Genomic DNA, 23,286 nt, shown 5'->3' with positions numbered 1-23,286 from the left:
TTGTGTATGCTCGACAATAAAGTAAGTTTTTATGTAGAAATTCTCTGTTTCCTAAGTGGTTAACTTTTATAATTGAAATTAGGGTAAACTACGCCAATGGTCACTAGTGTTTGGGTTAGTAATCGTTTTTACCACTGATGTTTTAAAAATCATAATCGATCACTAACGTTTCCGTGTGTTTCAAATCGGCCACTCCACGTTAATAGCCGTTAATAACCGTAACGAAAATCACAGATGGATCGTTTTATGCTGACTTGATCGTTGACTGACATGGCGGACAACCATTGAAATACCTTTGACTGACTTTTATCTAGTATTATAATAAAATTTTGAAAATAATAAATATTTAATGAATATTTAATTATTAAATCAATTAAATAGAGAAAATGATGGGTGTTGTCGTTCAGTCTTATTTCTCACCAAAAGTGAGAGTTCTAAACCTTTTCTTCTTCCATTCGTCTATCAAACAAATTAATCTCAAAGAGGGTTTGAGAGAATGCTTTTAAGGTTTAAGAGAAAAAGGAGAATCGTGAGGAAAAATAGGGAACCCAAGAAATTATTTTACGATTTGAGTGATTAAGAGAAATAAAAAAAAATACTTCTCTTGAGTGAAAAACTCACGGTTTGAAGTGAAAATAGTTCTTACATGGAGACTACGACAAAGTGGAGAGAACAATATGCTTTATGGTAAGTTTCTTTTGGGTTTTGAGGGAAATTGACTGGGTTTTCTTTGGATTCCTTTTCCTTTCGTATTGTTATATGGGTTTTCATTGTTTTGAAGGTTAGCGACAACTATATGTGTTGTGTAACACCCCCAACCTGTATAAGACCCAGACCCGAGTCTGAGGTGTCACATTAACTTTTCAAGCGTTTTTCTTTACAAATTAGCTAAAATTTAACTTCACATTTCAAGAAAATGAATATTTTACATTAATTAAAATCAATTGGTTTTACAAAACATATCAGAGCATATATAATTCAAAACATTAATTACATGCCAACTACTTTCAATAAAACAACATACATACGTTTCAAAACTCTTTTCTGATATGATCTTCAGAAATAAGAGGCTGACCTATCTTGCTCCTCTTTTCTCCTTAATCTTCTCGAAACCTACGTGTGAAACATTCACACGCTAAGTCTATGACTTAGTGAGGAATATAAAACATATAATGTAACTAAAATCCCTAACAATGCATGAACATTTAATTTTATCGTATCCTACAAAATCATGTCATACAACCTCATATACCCTTTCATGCAACAAATACATACATACACATAGATCATCATTTACATGCTTAGCCTCATTTCATATCATCATATCATATATAATCGTATACTATTTCATGTTCCTATAATCATTTATATCTACACCACATAGCTTATATCACATTTTCCTGTTATCATTTAAATCATTTTATTCATACAATCATACAATCAACCACCTCATTACATATATATATACTTATAAAGTTCATAACATTTCTCATGTAATCACTTATACCATATCATGTAACTTACACTTTATTCTCTTATATTTATATATCATACAAATATATTTTCACATAAATAATATCACATATGCAATACATGTACCCTACATACTCATATTCAAGTATTCAACCACATATAACAATCATACAAAGTTTATTTATATTATCTCTTTATTAGCCCATGTATAATTCTGAGAACTTAAGGTATGTGAGTACTTTGAGGTTGTGCACATATGCTGTCACCACATCTCGTATAATTCCCACTTAGTGGCATATGAAATTTGTCCCAAAAGACCTCATGTATGTCTCGAAAGACCTATGTATATGTCCCGAAGGACCTATGTAACCCTCCACTCTTGGCATGCCAACTATACATATAGGTCTCATATCACATAACATGGGCATTATCATTTATGTTCATCACATTTTCACATATTCATATAATCACACAAATCATCACATACTTATCCTTGTACTTGTAATCTTATATCTTCTTTTCACATAGATCATGTAACATTCTCATGTAGCCTCATAACTCATTGTCTTATAGATATCATATAGCTTGTATCATATAACATATACTTTGTTCTCTTATGATCTCATATTCATAAATCTCTTATGCTCATATAATCATATAACTTATTATCACATAGATCATAATCTTTCACACATAGTCTCATAATTCATTATCATATGGTTTATATCATCATCACATAGCATATATTCATACAAATCATATCACATATACATTAACATATATCATATGCACTCATATCAAACACATGATTATATTCACGAATTCATGCATTCTAATATAGGAAATAGACTCGTCGCAAGTCTTATTTTTATTAAACGTCATAAACCAACTAGGATGCACTCACCTGACCTCACTAGTCAATACCGATCTCTTATCTCTTTCTCGATGATTATTACTTGGTCAACTTGTCCGAACTTTGCTCTCGATCGATATCTACATAATCATACATTTGATATGCATATCAGAATTCTAAGTACGATAGTTCGATCCTTAATAACTCAATGCTAAAAGAAAGGCTTAATAAAATTTTTGCTTTGAATAATATCGATACCCTATGTATGGTACTGATACTTCCCTAGCTGTGGTATCGATACCAAGCCTGGGTATCAATACCCATTTTCGATTGTGTGATCCTTGTTTCCAAAATGATACCGATACTGGCAAAATGGTATCGGTACCCTTAGTATCGATATTACCCCTTAGGTATCGATACCCCTTGAATGACTTGTAAAATTTTTGCTTTTGGTATCGATACTCATTCATATAGTATCGATACCCTCTCTCAAATTTTAACCCCCTTTTTCTCTTTGAAGTATCGATACTGGATGAACAATACCGATACTCCATGCCCATAATTTATCTTTTACCTCGAAAATTCACCTATACTTATATATACCTTCCATTTTTAACTCCTTTCATGCTACTAAACTTAACTCAACTTACTTAACCTATCTTATATTCATATAACACATCCTCATCCTCATCTTAAATATTTCATCATAATTCTTAAAACCAAGAATTTTACAAAATTTCCAACATGTTTTTAATTCACTTCTATTACTTCTAACTTCTTAATTAGACATTTGACAAGTCAAATTCAACTTCAGAATCCATTTACTCCTTCTATTTCAACAATTCACTTAAAAACTCATTTTACTTAATTTCTCATAACTCATCCATCTTTGAGTTTTAAGCCACTTTAAGCATTCCTTAAGCTTTCTTAACCCTCCAAGAATCAAAACCCGTCATAAAATTAAGGAACAATCAACTTGTAAGAAACTCACCTTTTAACTGAGCTCACGGGAAGAAGAGAAAGCTAGCTGAACCAAGCTCTCCAGACTTTTCTTTTCCTTTTCCCCCATTCTCCTCGTGGTTATATCCTTATAAAGGGGAGATAAAAAAATATTTCTTATCAAATAACAATTATACCCTTTCTACTTTCAAACTTTGTTATTAACTCCAACACTAAAATTCTCCAATTAAGTCCCTGAACTTTTTTTCTTTTTTGAATTGATCATTAAGTTTCAAAAACTTTCATTTTGGTCACTAACCCGACTTTTGGGATGTTATAAATCTCCCATCCTTTAAGAAAATTTGTCCTCGAATTTTCACTGCACAAATCGATAAGAACACTGCCTACACATATTTTTTAATGTTCTCATATTGCTTCCTTTACTTAATCTCTCCCGTTTACCGCTAGTAGACTTATCTTTTTTACTCACTCATTTCTTCATCTACATTCGTGCTTATAGGTCCATATAATATCACCTATCATATAGACGGTAATTATAATCCTTACCATTCATGATCATGAGTCAATTGATTTCTTTCATCATTCTCTAATTGTTTTGTTCCATAAACCAAACCTTTCTCATATTATCATTAAAAAATAACATACTTGTCCTTGACAACTTGATCAAAAAGAATAAAATCATTCGACTGTATCTTGAACTTTTTTAATACATATAACTAAATCCTTATCTCTCTGACTACGTTTATTTGACCAAGAAACACAACTATTAAATATGATCAAGGCATATACTTTACGAAATCAAGCAATCTTTCCACATCACTTTACACACTTTTCTTACTTCTATATCAAATTTATAATCTACACTTCCATATAACCCTTGTCATACTTGATCTTTTAAATTCCCTCTTTCATTTAATTCCTTATCTATTTATTCCTCCACAAATCAAAATCTCCTTGTATCATAGATCATATCTTTTTCTTCATGCTCTCACACTCTTTTCATATCAAGTATACTTATCCCTAATTACCAATCTTTATCATATTTTCATAACTCTAATAGTCAACTTTACTTATACAGAACCTCATTCTTTGTCATCTCTTTTACTTGTATTTCCTCTACTTAATTCATCAAGTACCAAATCCAAATAATCACTTAATCTATGAAAATACTTGTTCTGTTTCCTTAAAGCTCCCTTCAAACATATAAATCCTTATTTCCTTGACTACGTCATATCTACATTATCAGAATACACAACCACATTCAGATCCACCTCATATTTGGTTAGCTTAACCTGACATCATCTTCTAATCCTTAAACTCTAATACACTTACAATCACATAACTTTGTTAGTCAACACCAGTTCTTTCAATCTAGAGCACAAACCTTCATTGAACCATTCATATACCTTCTTTCCAGTCGGAATTAGCTCAACAATAATTTTCTTAACTTATCAAACCCACATTCTTATTGATACACAATGCAATTTCCTTATTCAAACTCAAATATTCCAATTTTCTTTGTCTTATAAACTGATCACATATGTACACATTCTTTAATTCTTCCGAAACAATATCTACATCATTGGATCTTTTAATATTCTCATAATAACATCTATCAACATTACTCTACCTTGTCAACATAGAAAAGGAACTACTCTACTTCAAAACTATGAAAATCCTCTAACACTATTCGAATGCGTTTTCAATCTCCTGAAAACAATCCTTAACTTTTACAAAGGCACTTCCTGAGGTATCCGCTCTTCATCATGCCTGGCCAGGGCAGATGAATTGCCACCACCATCAGGTCTAACAATTCTCACTTCATTTCAAAACTCTCATTATCATACTTCTAATATAACATAACAATCTAACTCTATTAGCAAGATAACACACTCCTTACACTATCAGATCAGAAATTTTTCACTTTGTGTTAGAATGTACACATTTTAAAACTCATTTAACTTTGGTTTAAGCTAGAATCGACTAAACCTTAGCTCTGATACCATTAAATGTAACACCCCAACCCGTATCCAACCCGGACCCGAGTCTGAGGTGTCACATTGACTTTTCAAACGTTTTTCTTTACAAATTAGCTAAAATTTAACTTCACATTTCAAATGAATATTTTACATTAATTAAAATCAATTGGTTTTACAAAATATATCAGAGCATATATAATTCAAAGCATTAATTACATGCCAACTACTTTCAATAAAATAACATACATATGTTTCAAAACTCTTTTCTGATTTGATCTTCGAAAATGAGAGGTTGACCTGTCTTGCTCCTATTTGCTCCTTAATCTTCTCAAAACATATGTGTGAAACATTCACATGCTAAGTATATGACTTAGTGAGGCATATAAAATATATAATGTAACTAAAATCCCTAACAATGCATGAACATTTAATTTTATCATATCCTACAAAATCATGTCATACAACCTCATATACCCTTTCATGTAACAAATACATACACACACATAGATATTCATTTACATGCTTAGCCTCATTTCATATCATCATATCATATATGATTGTATATTATTTCATGTTCCTATAATCATTTATATCTACACGACATAGCTTATATTGCATTTTTTGTTATCATTTAAATCATTTTATTCATACAATCATAGAGTAAACCACCTCATTACCTATATATATATATACTTATAAAGCTCCTAATATTTCTCATGTAATCACTTATACTATATCATATAACTTACATTTTATACTTCTGAGAACTTAAGGTATGTGAGTACTTCGAGGTTGTGCACATATACTGTCACCACAGCTCGTATAATTTCTACTTAGTGTCATATAAAATTTATCCCAAAAGACCTTATGTATGTCCCGAATGACCTATGTATATGTCCCGAAGGACCTATGTAACCCTCGACTCTTGGCATGCCAATTATACCTATAACTCTCATATCACATGACATGGGCATTATCATTTATGTTCATCACATTTTCACATATTCATATAATCATACAAATCATCACATACTTATCCTTGTACTTGTAATCTCATATATTCTTTTCACATATATCATGTAACATTCTCATGTAGCCTCATATTCATAAATATACTTTGCTCGTATAAACATATAACTTATTATCGTATAGATCATACTCTTTCACATATAGTCTCATAATTCATTATCATATGGTTTATATCATCATCACATAACATATATTCACACAGATCATATAACATATACATTAACATATATCATATGTACTCATATCAAACACATGCTTATATTCACGAATTCATGTATTCTAATATTGGAAATAGACTCGTCGCAAGTCTTATTTCCATTAAACGTCATAAACCAACTAGGATGCACTCACATGGCCTCACTAGTCAATATTGATCTCTTATCTCTTTCTCGATGATTATTACTTGTCGACTTGTACGAACTTTGCTCTCCATCGATATCTACACAATCATACATTTGATATGCATATCAGAATTCTAAGTATGATAGTTCGATCCTTAATAAATCAATGCTAAAAGAAAGGCTTAATACAATTTTCCCTTTGAATAGTATCGGTACCCTATATATGGCATCGATACTTCCCTAGCTGTGGTATCGATACCAAGCCTGGGTATCGATACCCATTTTTGATTTTGTGATCCTTGTTTCCAAAATGATACCAATATTGGCCAAATGGTATTGGTACCCTTAGTATCGATGTTACCCCTTAGGTATCGATACCCATTGAATGACTTGTAAAATTTTGGTTTTTTGTATCGATACTCATTCATATAGTATCGATACCCTCTCTCAAATTTTGACCCCTTTTTCTCTTTGAAGTATCAATACTGGATGAACAGTATCGATACTCCATGCCCATAATTTATATTCATATACTCTTCTATACTTACATATACCTTCAATTTTTAACTTCTTTCATGCTACTAAACTTAACTCAACTTATTTAACCTATCTATATTCATATAACACATCATCATCTTCAATATTTCATCATAATTCTTGAAATCAAGAATTTTACAAAATTTCTAACATGTTTTTAATTCACTTCTATTACTTCTAACTTCTTAATTAGACATTTGAAAAGTCAAATTCAACTTCAGAATCCATTTACTCATTATATTTCAACAATTCACTTAAAAACTCATTTTACTAAATTTCTCATAACTCATCAATCTTTGAGTTTTAAGCCACTTTAAGCATTCCTTAAGCTTTTTTAACCCTCTAAGAATCAAAACCCGTCATAAAATTAATAAATAATCAACTTGTAAGAAACTCACCTTTTAACTGAGCTCACGGGATAAAGAAAAAGCTAGTTGAACCAAGCTCTCCAAACTTTTCTTTTCTTTTTCCCCGCATTCTCCACGTGGTTATATCCTTAAAAAGGGGAATAAAAATATTTCTTATCAAATGACCATTATACCCTTTCTACTTTCAAACTTTGTTATTCACCCAAACACCAACATTCTCTAATTAAGTCCCTGAACTTTAAACTTTTTTTAAATTAATCATTAAGTTTTAAAAACTTTCATTTTGGTCATTGATCCGACTTTTTGGATGTTACATATTGATTCACCACTGATTGTATGAAATTTCATTTTTTTTATTCATTTTGTTTTGTAACTTAAACTGAGTCATGGATGCTTTGTTAATAAAATCATAATCAAATTGGTCTCGTGCATGATGTTATGTTATGATAAGTATATTTGATATGGAACTGTGAGTGTTTATATGTATGATATATTGATTTTATAAGTGATATGTTGACTCTATTATAATTATGTGTGATATATGATATTGTGAGTGTGTATTGTTGGGGACCATTAGCATGAAAAATTGTGTATTATTTTGTTTTGATGCATATTGTACTATTGTGGATAATTCAACATGAAAAAATATTTGAAAGTTGTGAATCATCTAGCAGGATAAAACATTCTCAATATTATAATGTTGTGGGGTATACATGTTTGAGTAATAATGGTTAGTATTGTGTTGTTATGGACCAACAATAGGTTCCATTAAATTTGAGTTAAACTAATTAAATTAAAAAAATTCTATTACCGATCTTAAAAACGATTATCACATTATATTTTTATTCTAATTTATTTCATGTTTTGAAATATATGAATAAAGAATTTAACAATCAACTAACAATTATGATTGATAAGTCGTATTTCATTTTAAAGGAAATCGTGACCACCATGAGTGTTTGTGATTTGATCTTAGAGACTTTGAGTTATCATGTTTATTTTATATCTGTTAAAGATTTTTCTTTAAAACTTTTAATGGTGTATTAAACTATAACTAAATGTTAGTTGATGAACATGAAGTATTATTAATGACGATGTATTTTATAGTATATACTCTTAATATGAATTATGAAACTTTAAAATATTTATATTGTGTTGTCTTTTAAAAAATAATTGTAATAAATTAATCTATAATTAAATAATTAATAATGGTTAATCATTTTTAATAATTAATTTACAATTAGAAAAATCTTGTAAATGTTCATAAACCAAATTCATGATATGAGCTTCTATTATGCAAGAGTAAAAGTCATTTTAACAGTAGGGAAAGAATTGGTTGATTTGCATATAAAGTGAAAAAAATGGTGACACATGATAACTTAAAGGTAAAAAAACTAAGAAGGGACTGAAAAAAACTAATATTAGATCTCAGGAGTCCATATTTTTAAGCTTCTCTTTAGCCCTATTTGTTTTTTTAACTTGATCAACATCCATCTCAAGAACAGACTCCATCATTATTTCCTCGTCGTTCTTTCCCTTATACCGTTGAGCTACCCACAAATACACCATGAAATTCATAAAATTGATTATGGTCAATATCCAGTAGAGATTCTCAAGCCTGCTTTTGTTGAGATCATGCCTTAGCCATCCATTCTTTTCCCCACCGGTTGCACCCTTGATGCTTTTAACAAGTGTGGTGCTTAACCAACTCCCTATTCCAACCTCACTCAGAAACAACACGCTACTTATACTTCTCGTCCTGTCGATCACTTCATCGTAAAAGAACTCCAATTGTCTCACATAAGTGAAAACATCGACGCTGCCGATGAAGAAGAACTGTTGGAGCAGCCAAAAACACCATCATAGACGAGTGGTTAGGGTCGTCTCGACGTTTCTTCTCAATTAAAGCGGTTGAGAGCATTGCGAAGATGGATATGAATAGGCCAACTCCCATTCTTTGTAACGAGGTGATGCCACAGGGATGATTGGTACATTTTCGTAACATCAGGACGATCCATACTTCGTAGACGGGGACGAGAATGATGGCATTAAGGGCACTGAAAAGAGTGGTGGAACCTGACGGAATGACAAAGTGTGGATCGAGATGTCAGTATATATTGGAGGCTTGGCTAACGAAGAAGGTGGAAAGTTGAGAGTATGAGATGGAAAGCGCTATCGTAGATGCCAATATTGGGAGGATCCTAAGGAAGGTATTTAATTCTTCTACTTGAGTCACTGTGTAAAGTCTCATCGGTTCTTAGTGCCAGAAGCTCCAGGATCTATCACGTTTGTCGCCTTGTCCAAGAACCTGTAACAATAAGTCAATTTACATACAAAATAAACACTGTGTTCAATGTTTTAGTCTGTAATTACCTATGCTGATTGGTATGAGCAAGTTTTTGTGTACCAGTAATATCAGACTTCTTTGAATCAAACTTATATAAAACATCTCCAGGTTTTAATTTATTGAATGATGAAGGTGCTACTGACGTAAACAGTTAGTTGTGTAGTTAAGAAACTGTTAAGGGCAGTTGTTAGCTGTTATGAGTAGTTATAGTGGCTGTAATCTCTTGTATATAAACAGTGATATAGTTCAATAAGAAACATGCATCTTGATTTACATTTCTTTAATGGAGTTACTTTATCACATGGTATCAATCGCCATAAGATCCTGGAGCTTCGTGCTTTCTTTGCTGCGTAACTCAAGGTGTTCATGTTAGTCCATCGTGTGTTCATGTGTAAAAGGTGATTGTTCAGTGATTCTGGTATGATGTTTCTATTCTTATAATAGTTCTTTATCGATTCTTGGTATTTTTCTGCTGAGTGTTGAGATTCGATGTTTACTAATAAGAAGATCAATGTGATGTTGGATGAAACAAACTTCTTGTTGTGGAAATAACAAGTTTTACTTACTGTTCACAGTCATAGGCTTGGGCGTCTTCTCACCGATGGTATGCAATCTCCATTGGAGATGATTGTTAATGAAGATGGCTGTCTAGTTCTCAATGAAGCGTATGATGATTTTGTAGCCCAGGACAATGTGTTAGCATCGTGGTTTTTTTCTACCATTAGTCCATATCTTTTATCTCAATTTGTGGAAGCTTAGACAGCTGCGTCTATCTGGGATACGGTGTTGCAATACTTTGCAACTAGGTCTTTAACCTTGGTGATGAGTTTACATTGTAAGCTTCAATCTCTCAAGAAGGGAGAAGACAATATGTGGGTATACATTGCCAATGTTAAAGAAGTTTGTGATGCCTTGGCTTTATGTGGAAGTTTGATTCCTCTGGTAAGACATATTGCTAGCATTTTGAAGGGTTTGTACCATGTTTATGGCTGTTATTACGTTAAGCAGTGACATGTTTCCCTTAGATAAGGTTTGTACCATGCTTATAGATACAAAATGCAGATTGTTGGGTTTGCTACTCAAGAAGAAACGGTGATGGTTGCGACTCATCTTACTCATGGAGCTGGTTCAGGTGACTACTCTAAACGATCATATTCGAACAATGATAGAGATCATATATCCACTGCTCGGTCAGGTGGCATGTCTGGTGGTCGAGCGGGTCGAGGACGTGGTTGGCCGTGCGTTCAGTGTCAACTGTGTGGCAAGATCGGTCACTTAGTTGATCGTTGTTGGCATCATTATGATGAAGGATTTCAGATTGTTAGTAACAGCCAGTCTAGATATGATGAAGACTCTGCTCAAGCTCACACTGTTGCATATAATAAGTGTACTTGTATGATTTTTTCAAGGGGTTCTCGACTTCATGGTTCAACTAGTGTTGATCCTTCAGTGGCTGAACAGGATCAATGGGTTGTTAACTCTGGTGCTACCCACCATGTTACTCCAGATGCAGATGTTATAACTTACAAAACTGGCCGCAATGGTCCAGGTAAGTTGGTTGTGGGTGATGGTGTTTCATTACCTGTTGATTTAGTTGGTAGTACGTTCATGAAGTCTTCTTCTAGAGTGTTGTTAGTTAATGATTTACTCCATGTACCTGATATAACTCAGAATTTGTTGTGTGTGTCCAAGTTTGCTAGGGACAACAATGTGGTGTTTGAATTCTATGCACAAGGTTGATGTGTTCGTGATGCAGTTACTGGAGATGTGCTTCTCCAAGGACGTATGCAAGAGGGACTTTATGTGTTTCCTAGTGTTATTACATCAAGTGTTTGTAAAAATGTATGTGTCAATTCTGTAGTGGTTTTTGATGTTTACAGTCTTTGGCATAGAAGGTTAGGGCATGCAACATATGATACAGTTACTAGTGTATGCCAAACTATTGATGTACAAGTTAATAAAGATGTGATAAGATTTGTGAAGCTTGTTGCGTTGGCAAAATTCATAAATTGCCTTTCTTTCATTCCAATTCTGTTTATACCAAACCCTTTCACTTGTGTACACTAATATATGGGGACCAACTCATGTAGCTTCTAATGGATACTACTATTACTTGTCATTTGTTGATGCTTATTCAAGACATACTTGGGTCTATTTTTTGAAAGCACGATCGTAGACAGTAAATACATTTAAGTTGTTCCAACAAATGGTTGCTACTTATTTTGGGCTATATGTGAAGGTTGTGCAAAGTGATTGGGGTGGGGAATATCGTAGACTATCATCTGTGTTAAAAGAAGGGATTGTGCATCGTGTTACTTGCCCTCAAATATGAGCATAATGGTGTAGCATAAAGGAAACATCAACACATCATTAAACTTACCTTGGTGTTGCTAGCCTAGGTTGTTATGCCTTTGCATTATTGGCACTATGCAGTGTTACTGCAGTGTTTCTCATCAATAGACTTCCTACTAAGGTCTTAGATAGATTGTTACCTCACGAGAAGTTGTGGGGGAAGAAACTAGAATATGAATTCATGAAGGTTTTTGGGTGTAAATGTTTCCCACACTTGAGGTTGTTTGAACAACACAAACTTGATTTTCGTTCCCAGCCATGTACATTTCTAGGTTATAGCCCTCAGCACAAATGATACATGTGTTTAGCAGCCAATGGCAATATATGTCTCTAGACATGTAATTTTTGATGAATTTACTTTTTCCTTTACAAGGATTGAGAGTTCAAGTTATGCTTCTGTGCCTAATAAACAAACGTCTGCAGAACTTGAGGTTATAACTGATATGAGGCAATTTCAAACCAATAGGACTTGTGTAGCTCAAAGAACATGTTTTGGTGATATGAACCAGGTTGGTTTGATTGAGGGTGTTGCTTCTCTGAGTGTAGCATTTCAACAAGAGGTAATTAGTTCAAGTGAAGGCAGTGTTGATAGAAATTCTGGTCATAGGTTAGGCCATAGTAGATATGGGTGAACTTCTCTAGAAGTTGCAGTCTAACAAGAAGAAGGTGGTGCTTCAGTCAATACAGCTGAAGATGTTGAACTAGCAAGTCAAGTGTAACCTGTGACTGGTTCATTTGACAATGTTTCTCCTTCAAGAGATGGCATGATGTAGGCTCTTTGAATCGACATTCGATGTTAACAAGAAGTAAGTGGAATTTAAGCTAAGTTGTATTTGCTAGCTATGATGATATAGAACCTGTGAAGTTTATGAAGCACTTCAGTCTTCTATTTGGAGAGTAGCATGCATGCAGAGGTTGAAGCTTTAAGGAAGAATGATACGTGGACCCTAGAGAAACTACCTGAAGGACAGTAAGTGGTTGGGTGTAAATGGATTTTCAAATTGAAAAGGAATCCTGATGGCTCCATTAGCAGTATAAAGCTAGGTTAGTAGCTAAAGCATTTTCTCAAATGCTAGGACATGACTTTAGTGAGACATTCAGTCCGGTTGTCAGATTGGCAGTCCCTTGGTGTAGGTTAAAAAATGCATTGTATAGTTTACGCCAAGCTCCTCGAAACTGGCATGACAAACTGAAAAATTTCATAGTTAAGATTGGGTTTAAAGAATCTTCAGCAGACACGTTATTGTTTGTTCGTTGGGTAGATGGTCATTGTGTTTATACTTGTGTATGTTGATGATATAGTAACTGGAAGTTCTAACATGCAGATTGAAGAAGTAGTGAGGTTGTTTGGGAGTGAATTTTCCTTGAAAGATCTTGGTGATCATTATTTCCTGGGCATAGAAGTTAAGCGTTGTAGTAGCTCATTAATTCTTAGCCAAAGGAAGTTTATTCAAGAGCTGTTGATGAAGATAAAATGAGTATCGCCAATCCTTCATCTACACCCATGCTTGTCTGCTAGGTTGAGTCAAGGTGCAGGGGTATTGCTTCAGAATGCCTATGAGTATCGAAGTATTGTAGGTGCATTGTTATATGCATGTCACACGTGTCCAGACATTGCGTTTAGTGTTAATAAGGCAACACAATATATGCATGCTCCAAGAAAAACATCTTGTTGCATTTAAAAGGATTTTTGGGTACTTGGTGGGAACAATTAACCATGGATTGGTCATAGCACCTGCAGTAGCAGGGTTCAATGTTGCAGCTTTTGCTGATGCTTATTGGACTACAAACACTGACGACCGCAAGTCTATCTTTGGCTATTGTGTGTTTGTAGGGGATAATCTAGTAATGTGGAACTCTAAGAAGCATAAGTCAGCTTCCATATCTACTAAGAAGGCTAAGTACAGAAGTGTTACAGATGTAACTGCTGAAACAACATGGGTGGATCCTCTACTGAGTGATTTGGGTGTTGTAAGGCAGAAAGTACCAGTTGTTTGGTGTGATAACAGCAGTGTTGTGGCCAATACAACTAATTCAATCTATCATGCAAAGAGTAAGCATGTAGAGTTTGATGTTCACTTTGTTCGTGCGAATGTGGCATTGAAACAAGTATCGGTGAACTATGTGCCAGGTAGTCATCAGGTTGTTGATAGAATCACAAAGCCTCTAGTTACTATTCAATTTGAAGTGTTTAAAGCTAGGGTGAATGCTCAGTCTTTTCTGGAGAAAGAAAAAAGTAGAGAGATGTTGAATGATGAAGGTGCTATTGACGTATGCAGTTAGTTGTGTAGTTAGGAAACTGTTAAGGGTAGTTGTTAGTTATTAGCTGTTATGAGTAGTTATAAAGGCTGTAATCTCTTGTATATAGGCAATGATATAGTTCAATAAAAACATGCATCTTAATTTATATTCTTCAATGGAGTTACTTCTCACATAATTCAACCCAATTAGAATGGTTCCTGATAGCTGCCATAAGAACCTGAAGAAACTTTGTGAAGGATTTCCCATTGGTTTTTGGTAACAATAAAACCGTAGTCCAATAGCTAGGATTATGATAGAGAAAACAGTAGAAATAGTAGGGAGTCCAAAACCCCAAGCGTAACCTTTTTTCTCTTCTATATACACCATAACTGTGATCCTCAAGATGGCGCTCATGTTTATGGCGAAGAAGAACCAGTTAAAGAAGGCATATTTTTGTACTTCTTTTTTATCAGATTCGTCGAACTGGTCTACCCCAAAGGACGAAACACAGGGTTTGATACCGTCGGTTCTGAGGGCTATAAGAGCGAGTGCAAAAAAGAGGAACCTGTTTGCTTCTCAGTTGCTTTTATGTATGGCATGGCCACACACTTTGGAGGTCGTAGGCTGGCTATGGAGGCGATAGCGTCAGCAAAATCATTCCCAGAGAAAAACAACATGGGACTTATGTTACATAGTCATGTCTAACCATTTCAAATTAAAAATGGACACGCTAACTTACAACTGATATACAAGAAAAGATGATGATGGTCATGAATCGACCCAAGTAAGCATCGGCAAGAAATGCTCCGAGTATTATTAGAACATAAGAAGCTTCGATCCAGTTATTCACATGAGTTGCTACAATTTGAAGCGTTTCGTGCATTTCCAAAACCAAATACGCCACTATGTTCACCGCTATTGCAAAGAAGGCCAATCTCTCGGTAACCTCATTAACTAGAATTTAAACTGTAACAAATCCATGGATCAATGAACAAAATCGTGTTAGTACACTGAAACCTACCTGCAATCAGAATTGTCATCCTCGACCACGTTCACAGACTTGGATGAAACATCACGCTTCTCATGAGTCTGCTTTTTCAACTTCGGACAGTCTCGCTTCATATGTCCCTCCTCCTTGCACTTGTAACAGTGAATTGTCTTCTTATCCCTAGATTTGGATCTAGAATTCCGCTTGCCAGACCCTGGCTTCTATCCACGGTCTCAATTACCCTTGACATATAAGCTCTCGGCTTGAGAGTTTTCCCCTGTATTATGCTTCTGCTGGTTGTGAGCCAACAATGCTGCAGTAATTTCCTCAACGTTGATAGTCTCTTTCCCATATGTAAGAGTAATCGCCATGTGTTCGTAAGAGAGGTAATGAACACAACAGAATCATCGCTCTGTCTTCATCCTCAATTTTCACATCAAACTGAGCCAAATCAGAAACAACAGCCTGAAGGTTTCACTTAACTTGGAAACAAGCATTTAGTTTGCAGATTACATAAATCTTTGTACGAGTTGAAACAGTCTCCGAGACAGTGGTATAAACGGTTTGACTCCTATATCAAGATTGGCTATAACCGATGTGAGTATGATTGTTGTGTCTATGTTAAGAGCCTTGATGATGGTTCTTTTATTTTTATGTTATTATATATTGATGATATGTTGATTGCTGTGAAGAACATGGATGATGTTATTGGTTTGAAAACCTTATTGAGTCAGGAATTTGATATGAAAGATTTAGGTGCTGCAAAGAAAATTCTTGGAATGAAATTACAAGGACAGAGCCTCAAGGAAACTGTGGCTACCTCAACGGGGTTATGTTGAGAAAATGCTAGAAAGGTTTGCGATGAGCAGCAAAACCAGTTAGCACTCCATTGGCGAATCACTTTAAGCTCTCATCAGAACAGTGCCCGAAGACAGATAAGGAAGCTGAATATGGCAAAGGTTTCGTATTCTAATGATGTTGGCTGCTTGATGTATGCAATGGTATGTACTCATCCTGATTTAGCTCATGTTGTTAGTCAAGTTTGTAAGTACATGTCTAAACCTGGTAAGCAACATTGAGAAGCAGTCAAGTGGATTTTTCGGTACTTAAAGGGTACTGTGGGACATGGAATTGTTTTCGGTAGTCAGCGGGATAATCCTTTGGTTGTAGGATATGTGGATTCAGACTATGCAGGTGACTTGGATAATAGAATATCTACGACAGGGTATGTGTTTACTCTTGGTGGAGGGCCTGTTTGTTGGAAGTCTATTGTTCAATCTGTTGTGGCACTATCTACAACTGAAGCTGAATACATGGCAGCGGTTGAAGCTACAAAAGAAGCTTTATGGCTTACTGGTTTAGTGAAGGAGTTGGGTTCAACAAGGTAGAGTTCAGTTACTTTGTGATAATCAAAGTGCTATTCACTTGGCTAAGAATCAGGTGTATCGTGCTAGAACTAAACATATTGATGTAAGGTTCCACAAGATCAGAGAGTTGGTTGCATCTGGAGAGGTTTTGTTTCAGAAGGTACATACTGATGAGAATGCCACTGATATGTTCACCAAGCCAGTTACGACAGACAAGTTCAAGCATTGCTTGAACTTGTTGAATGTTTTGAGTTGTTAAAGAAGTAAGGTAACCCAACCCACAATGAAGTTTCCAAGGGGCAGATATTCGCCAAGGTGGAGATTTGATAGGTATGACTCATAAATACCAATACAAGGTTAATTATGTAATTATGTACCAGGTTTTTTATTATAGAGAGATGTAACCTAAATCTATGTGACATTGAATAAAACTTCTAGCGCCACCTAGGCACCGAGGACGTAAGCACATTGCTGAACCTCGTTATAATTCTTGTGTTCTTTCATTATCTTAGCCCAATTCTTCAACATATACAATTATTGTATTCGGTTAAGGTGTAAATGAAAAAGTATTTAATAAATTGTTCATGAATCATTCGTATATATTTGTTTATGTTTCTCTACTAAGTTAAATAAATTAGAATGAAAAAAATATTTTTTTGATAAAAGATGAACATAAACATGAACAAAGGTGTTCGATTCGTTTATGTTCACAACAAGCTTTTTTATTAGATCGTTATCGACTTGTTGATAGGGATGGACATGAGACCCAATCTCGACAGGTTTTGACCCGACCCTATTAGGTCAGGATTTTTTAAAAAAAAATCAAGGTTGGGTTGAATATTTTAGAGAATGAGTTTGAGTCAAGTTCGAGTTTATGGTGAAAAATACCCGACTCAGAAAATAATGTAATTTTACCTTATATTTAGGGATAATTACAATAATACCCTATGTATTTCAATTAGATCCTTATTTTACCTAATAAAATTAATATTTTTATAATTTATTTTTTTCAGGTAGGTTAGGTTAGGTTGGTTTCAAGTTTTATCTCAAAAAGTTGGGTCGAGTTCGAGTCGAGTGAAATCACCCTAAAGCCAGATCGATTCAAGTTTAAGGAGGAGGCTATATATTTTCGGTCAGTCGGGTTGAACCAAACCTGACCCAACCAACCATGCCCATCCCTACTTCTTTATAAGCTCATTTACCTAGTTCTCATTTTCTTTGTTTTTACATTTTAAATACCATGAAGGTAGGGACTAATTTGAACATTGTGAACTTTGGAGTTCAAAGTGTAAAGCATAAGAATTTTAAAAACTAGTGATGTAAGTTCACCATTTTTTGGCTTGTAATAAAAGAAAAAAAATGTTGGTTGTCGAACACTAAGACGACGTTCAATAAATACTTTCATGAGCATTAAATAAATATGTTCATGGACGCTAAATGAACTGAACACGACACCTACAAAGAATTACAAGCACAATATTAAAAATTTAAATAACACGAACCTAACATAAACACCTTTAAAAATAAAGAAATAAACATAATTATATTCATTTAAGTTTGATTCATTCACACCCCTAGTCATAACTTATATAATATTATAATATTATTTGCTTAATTTATTATATTTACTATAAAAATTATAAATATAAAGGAAATAAATAATTTTTTGAATAAGTAATTCATTTTATTATCCAAGAAGCAACAAAAAATCCACTACTACAAACCAATCAATCACAGAACATCAACACTTAAGAGGAATGAATCTCCAAGGTATACAAAGATCTGATCAACCATATCACTCTTAATAACTTTCCTAAACACCTTTACCCTAACTATCCATTTTATACATTCTACAATATTTTTAATGCTTTTATGTATAACCTAAATTTTATAATTTCTCTATTTTCATATAAAATATATGTAAGCACTCCAAGCAATCCTAAAAATGTAAACAACCTAAGATTTTCCTTTAAGCTGAGCAATAATCCGGCTTAAGTCTCTTTCTCAGTTGTCTACATCCTTATCAATCCTACACAGCCAAATGATGGCCTCCTACACCTACCTCGAGAAAGAACACTAAAAAAATATGTGACTCCTAGTTTTAGGCAGTACACCATAATTCTTACAACTCCCATCAACCATCATCCTCATTCTAAGCAATCAATCAGCAATAGGTAGTTTATCAAGGATAGCCATCCAAGCAATCATATAATACTTGGGAATATTCATAGAAACCAATAAGCTTTTTCCATACCACCTTCTCATATTTCACCTTGATATCATTCCAAATCCACCTAGCAGTGACCTTAGTCCAATTACAGACCCTAGTATACAAGATCTAGATCTCAGTCCTCATCTTTAATATTTTTCTCATACTTCAACTAAAATAAGGCTTACTATCACAACAAAAATTCATTCCTTTAAAAGCATAAAATTAATCCAAGCCACTCAAAGGAACCCTCCTCAGCAAGCAATCTCTTCACCAACAACAACACAAGCTCTATTCCAACACTTCAGATTCTTAACTCCCAAACCCCTCATATTTAGGGGTATATATTTTTCCAACTTACTTTGGCACCCCTAGTAGGAACATCACTCCCTTTTTAGAAGAACCTAACACACAACCGATCAACCCTTCTTATCACATCAATAGGTAAGATTAATTACCTACACCAAAAATTGACAATGATAAACAACAACTTTTACCAGTTGCAATGCCTGCACAACTCAACCATTTATTTGACTAAAGCCCTAACCTACCTTTAACCTTATCCACCAAACTAGCACAATCTTTCTCTATCAGTTTTTAGGAACAAGGGACACCATAAGATACTTGACAGAAAGTCTACCTACCTTGAATCCAATAGCCTCCTACACCAAAGCAACATGGTCATCTCCCATGCCAAATGTAAAGATCTCTGACTTTGAGGCATTAAGCCAGAAATCTCATAAAATTCCTCCAAGACACACATGACCCCAAGATGGAATCTATTGAACCCTTACAAAAATCAATAAATCATCTACAAAACATAGATAAGTGAGCCCCAGCTTCCTGCACTTAGGATGATACTGAAAAATCTTTTTACCAATAACAACATCTAACAACCTTGAGAGAACATTCATTGCTAAAACAAACAGGTAAGAGGAAAGTAGACCCCTTATATACTATTTTTCTTTTAAAACCCCCTACCATTTAAAAAATGGAGAATATGAATTAGTGAGATAAACCTCAATCAACTTTCTAAACTGGTTTAGTGGCCCTAAACCTTTCAAAATAATCAGGAGAAAACTCAATTTAGAGAGTCAAAGACTTTTTGTAAGTCAGCAGTCCTTGGCAATACTGAATTAGGCGGTTTGGGTACAAGAGCAACAGTTGCATTAAAAGCAGAAAATAGTTTAGAAGTTGCAAATAAATGCTTCATAGCAGTACACAAGTCATCCAACAATGTCCTAGGAAGATTGAAAGAAACTTGAGGTAAATCCATAGGGTCAGGGGCCTTGTCTTTGCCTTGATTGAAAATAACAACTTTGTTTCCTCCTTAGAAACTTCCCTAACCAAGCCATCCCTTCCTTTATCTAGGAAAATAATACCTAAGGAAACTTTTAACATACTCAGCATCACACCTTTTCACATTACCATCAATAATTCTAAATTGCTTAGTAAATAACCTTACCGTCTTAGAAGACATAGAATCAAATGTCTCAAACTTATTCTTTTCCTCATCCGTTAAAACCCTAATTATATCTCTCTTTCTCTTTACTCCAACTTGAGAATGAAAGAACTTAGTATATTGATCACCCTCATGCAATCAATCTTCTTTAGCCTTCTATTAATAAGACAACCTCTCAACTTTCTTAAGCTCAATCAATTCAGGCTGAAGTTCCTTTTCAGCAGCCATATCACCCAAAACAGACTTAGCTAGATTTTTAACATGTTCCTCTATAAATATTGCTCTTCTTTTAGCAATATTCTCAAAATTATTGGAGTAATATTCCTATTTAAGGCTCTTAAAACAAGTTTAAGGCTTTTCAATTTATAGAAAAGAGCTTGCTTTAGGTCCCCTACACAAGCTCCACTAAGATCTTTTAACAATATCCTTGAAATCAGGATGTTCAACCTAGAAATTAAAATATTTAAAAGGTTTGGGCATAGAAGTAACACTTTCATAAGAGTTTCAGACAACAGTCAAACAATGATATGAATCCCCAGAAGCCTAGAACTCCACATGAGATTCAAAGAAGTAGTCACACCAGTTATCATTCACAATGACCCTATTAATTTTCTTACCAAAAAACCCACCTCAATCTTATTAGACAGGTTAAAAGTAGGACCAAAATAAGGATGGTCTACCAGCCCTAAATCCCTCATTACAACACTATAAGTCCTCTATCTCAGAAGTAGCATGCATCTCCTTACCATTAAAACGTTCACTAACAGCAACAATGACATTAAAATAACCTCCAATGAGGCAAGCAGAACTGCCAACCAAAGAATCAACAATACCAAGTTGTTGCCAAAAATCTTCTCTTAATCATCCCATTATTACTACCATAAACAACAATAATAACCACATTTCTACCCCAAATTACCTTATATAGTAATTGATGATCAACCACATACAACACAGAAAAATTTAATCAATTTTTTCAAAGAATACATATCCTTCTATTAATAATAGAGCAATTGTTCCATAATAGTTCAATCAACAATAAATTTTGCAATGATATCTACATCTTTATGCTCCTTAACTTTAGTCTCAAACATACAAAGAACCTCAACATATAATTTATTCACTTTATGCATTACCTTAGGTTTTTTTTGGGATGGTTAAATCCCTCACATTCTAAAAATAACAAGCATAGAACATGAGAAGAAAGAATACCTCTAACAACATCACCAATCCTTCTAATTTTATCTAACTAATTTTTCTTTTTTGATTTCATGTCTTGCAAGATATTAGCCACCCCTTAAGAATCTAGCAACATGTCTTGCAGGATATTAGCCACACCTTTCATCTCTTCATAACAATCCCAAGATCAAGGATCTCAAACTCATTTGAGGAACTAACAAATGCTACTTTTCCCTTATCACCTTTTTTCCATGACATTTTCTTCCTTTAAGAAGAAGATTCCAAGAGAGGAAAATTACTAATCTTAGCATCAATCCCAGCTCCCTCATTACACACTTCTTTACCATTCACAGTAGTAGACACAACCACTTCTTGACTACCACACACCTCCAGCTTCCACTATATTAGCCTCACTTACAACCTCACCCTTATTACCACAATCCACCTACTCATTTTGAATAACCACCTGGCCCTAAACCTTAGGGACAATCTTAAACTAGAATTAATAGAAGCCTTAACCCTTAATTTTTATATTCTTCATGAGCTCCCTCAGTATAATTCTTCCTGGGATGACCAACGTCTTACACTTAGCATAGCAAGATGAGAAGCATGGAATAACAACTTTTATCATTATAGTGGAGCCATAACACATCTTGATAGTTATTTCCCTAGGCAACTGAACACCAACGTCCACCTCAACACACACATTGGCTAACTCTAAGCACTCTTAGAGGCCATATAAAGTTCATATACAAAGGAACTCCTAAGACACTTGCTATATAACTAAGTCCCTTCTTAGAGAATAACTCCAAAGAAATGTTAAATAGTTGAACCCACACTAGCATCCTTGTTAAGGTCAAAATCAAGCCTTTTCAAATTTGGTTCCCATTTTTAAGTACTAATGGCTTATGCTAAATATGCCATAGACCGTTTTCCAGAACCAAGTCTCTATTAGTTCCATTAGCAAAAGAGAAAACATATAGGTTAGACCCAATGAGACTAACCTTATCTACCGAACTTCCCCCACATAATTTCCACAATCTTCTGCATAGATATAAAATTAAGATTAGACCTAATAAACTATCCAACCAGCAAATGCTTCCACTTGGAAATACCCTCTTCAAACACTGCAGACAACAAGTTATCATCACCAAAACCTCGCAACACTCCGATGGGAAGAAATCCAAAGATTACTCCTCCACACCAGATAAAAGTCTATTCCAATCCATAGCCTTTCTCAATCAACAAGAATCCATTGCGATCTAAACAACAACCGAACCAACATGAACTGAGAAACCCCCCCCCCAAATCCCCAAGAACAATAGTCTGCTATCGAGAGAGAAAAATAGTTGTTTTCTACGATTATTTTCTAAGGAAATAAATAACAATAGTCTTGCTATCGAGAGAAAAATAGTTGTTTTCTACGATTATTTTCTAAGGAATAAATAATTATAATTTAAACAATTTTAACTTTAATATTTTAATAATATGAAGTGGTTTAAATAACATCATTTTTCACCACTGAGACCATCTGATAGACACTTACCTTTAATAATTTTATATTTAATCTTGTCTTAAAATAATTAAATACAAGCGCATAT

The 23,286-nt window shown here is 34.1% G+C and overlaps 1 pseudogene; it reads right to left on the bottom strand.

Moving 5' to 3' along the window:
- Positions 1-8,968: 8,968 nt before the first annotated feature.
- LOC120154403 lies at positions 8,969-15,438 on the bottom strand (annotated as a pseudogene).
- Positions 15,439-23,286: the final 7,848 nt, after the last annotated feature.

The sequence above is a fragment of the Hibiscus syriacus genome, unplaced genomic scaffold, assembly GCF_006381635.1.
Source record: "Hibiscus syriacus cultivar Baekdansim isolate YM2019G1 unplaced genomic scaffold, ASM638163v2 tig00111129_pilon, whole genome shotgun sequence".
Classification (NCBI taxonomy): Eukaryota; Viridiplantae; Streptophyta; class Magnoliopsida; order Malvales; family Malvaceae; genus Hibiscus; species Hibiscus syriacus.
The sequence above is the reverse complement of the archived record's forward strand: the minus strand, read 5'-3'. Positions and strand labels throughout refer to the sequence as shown.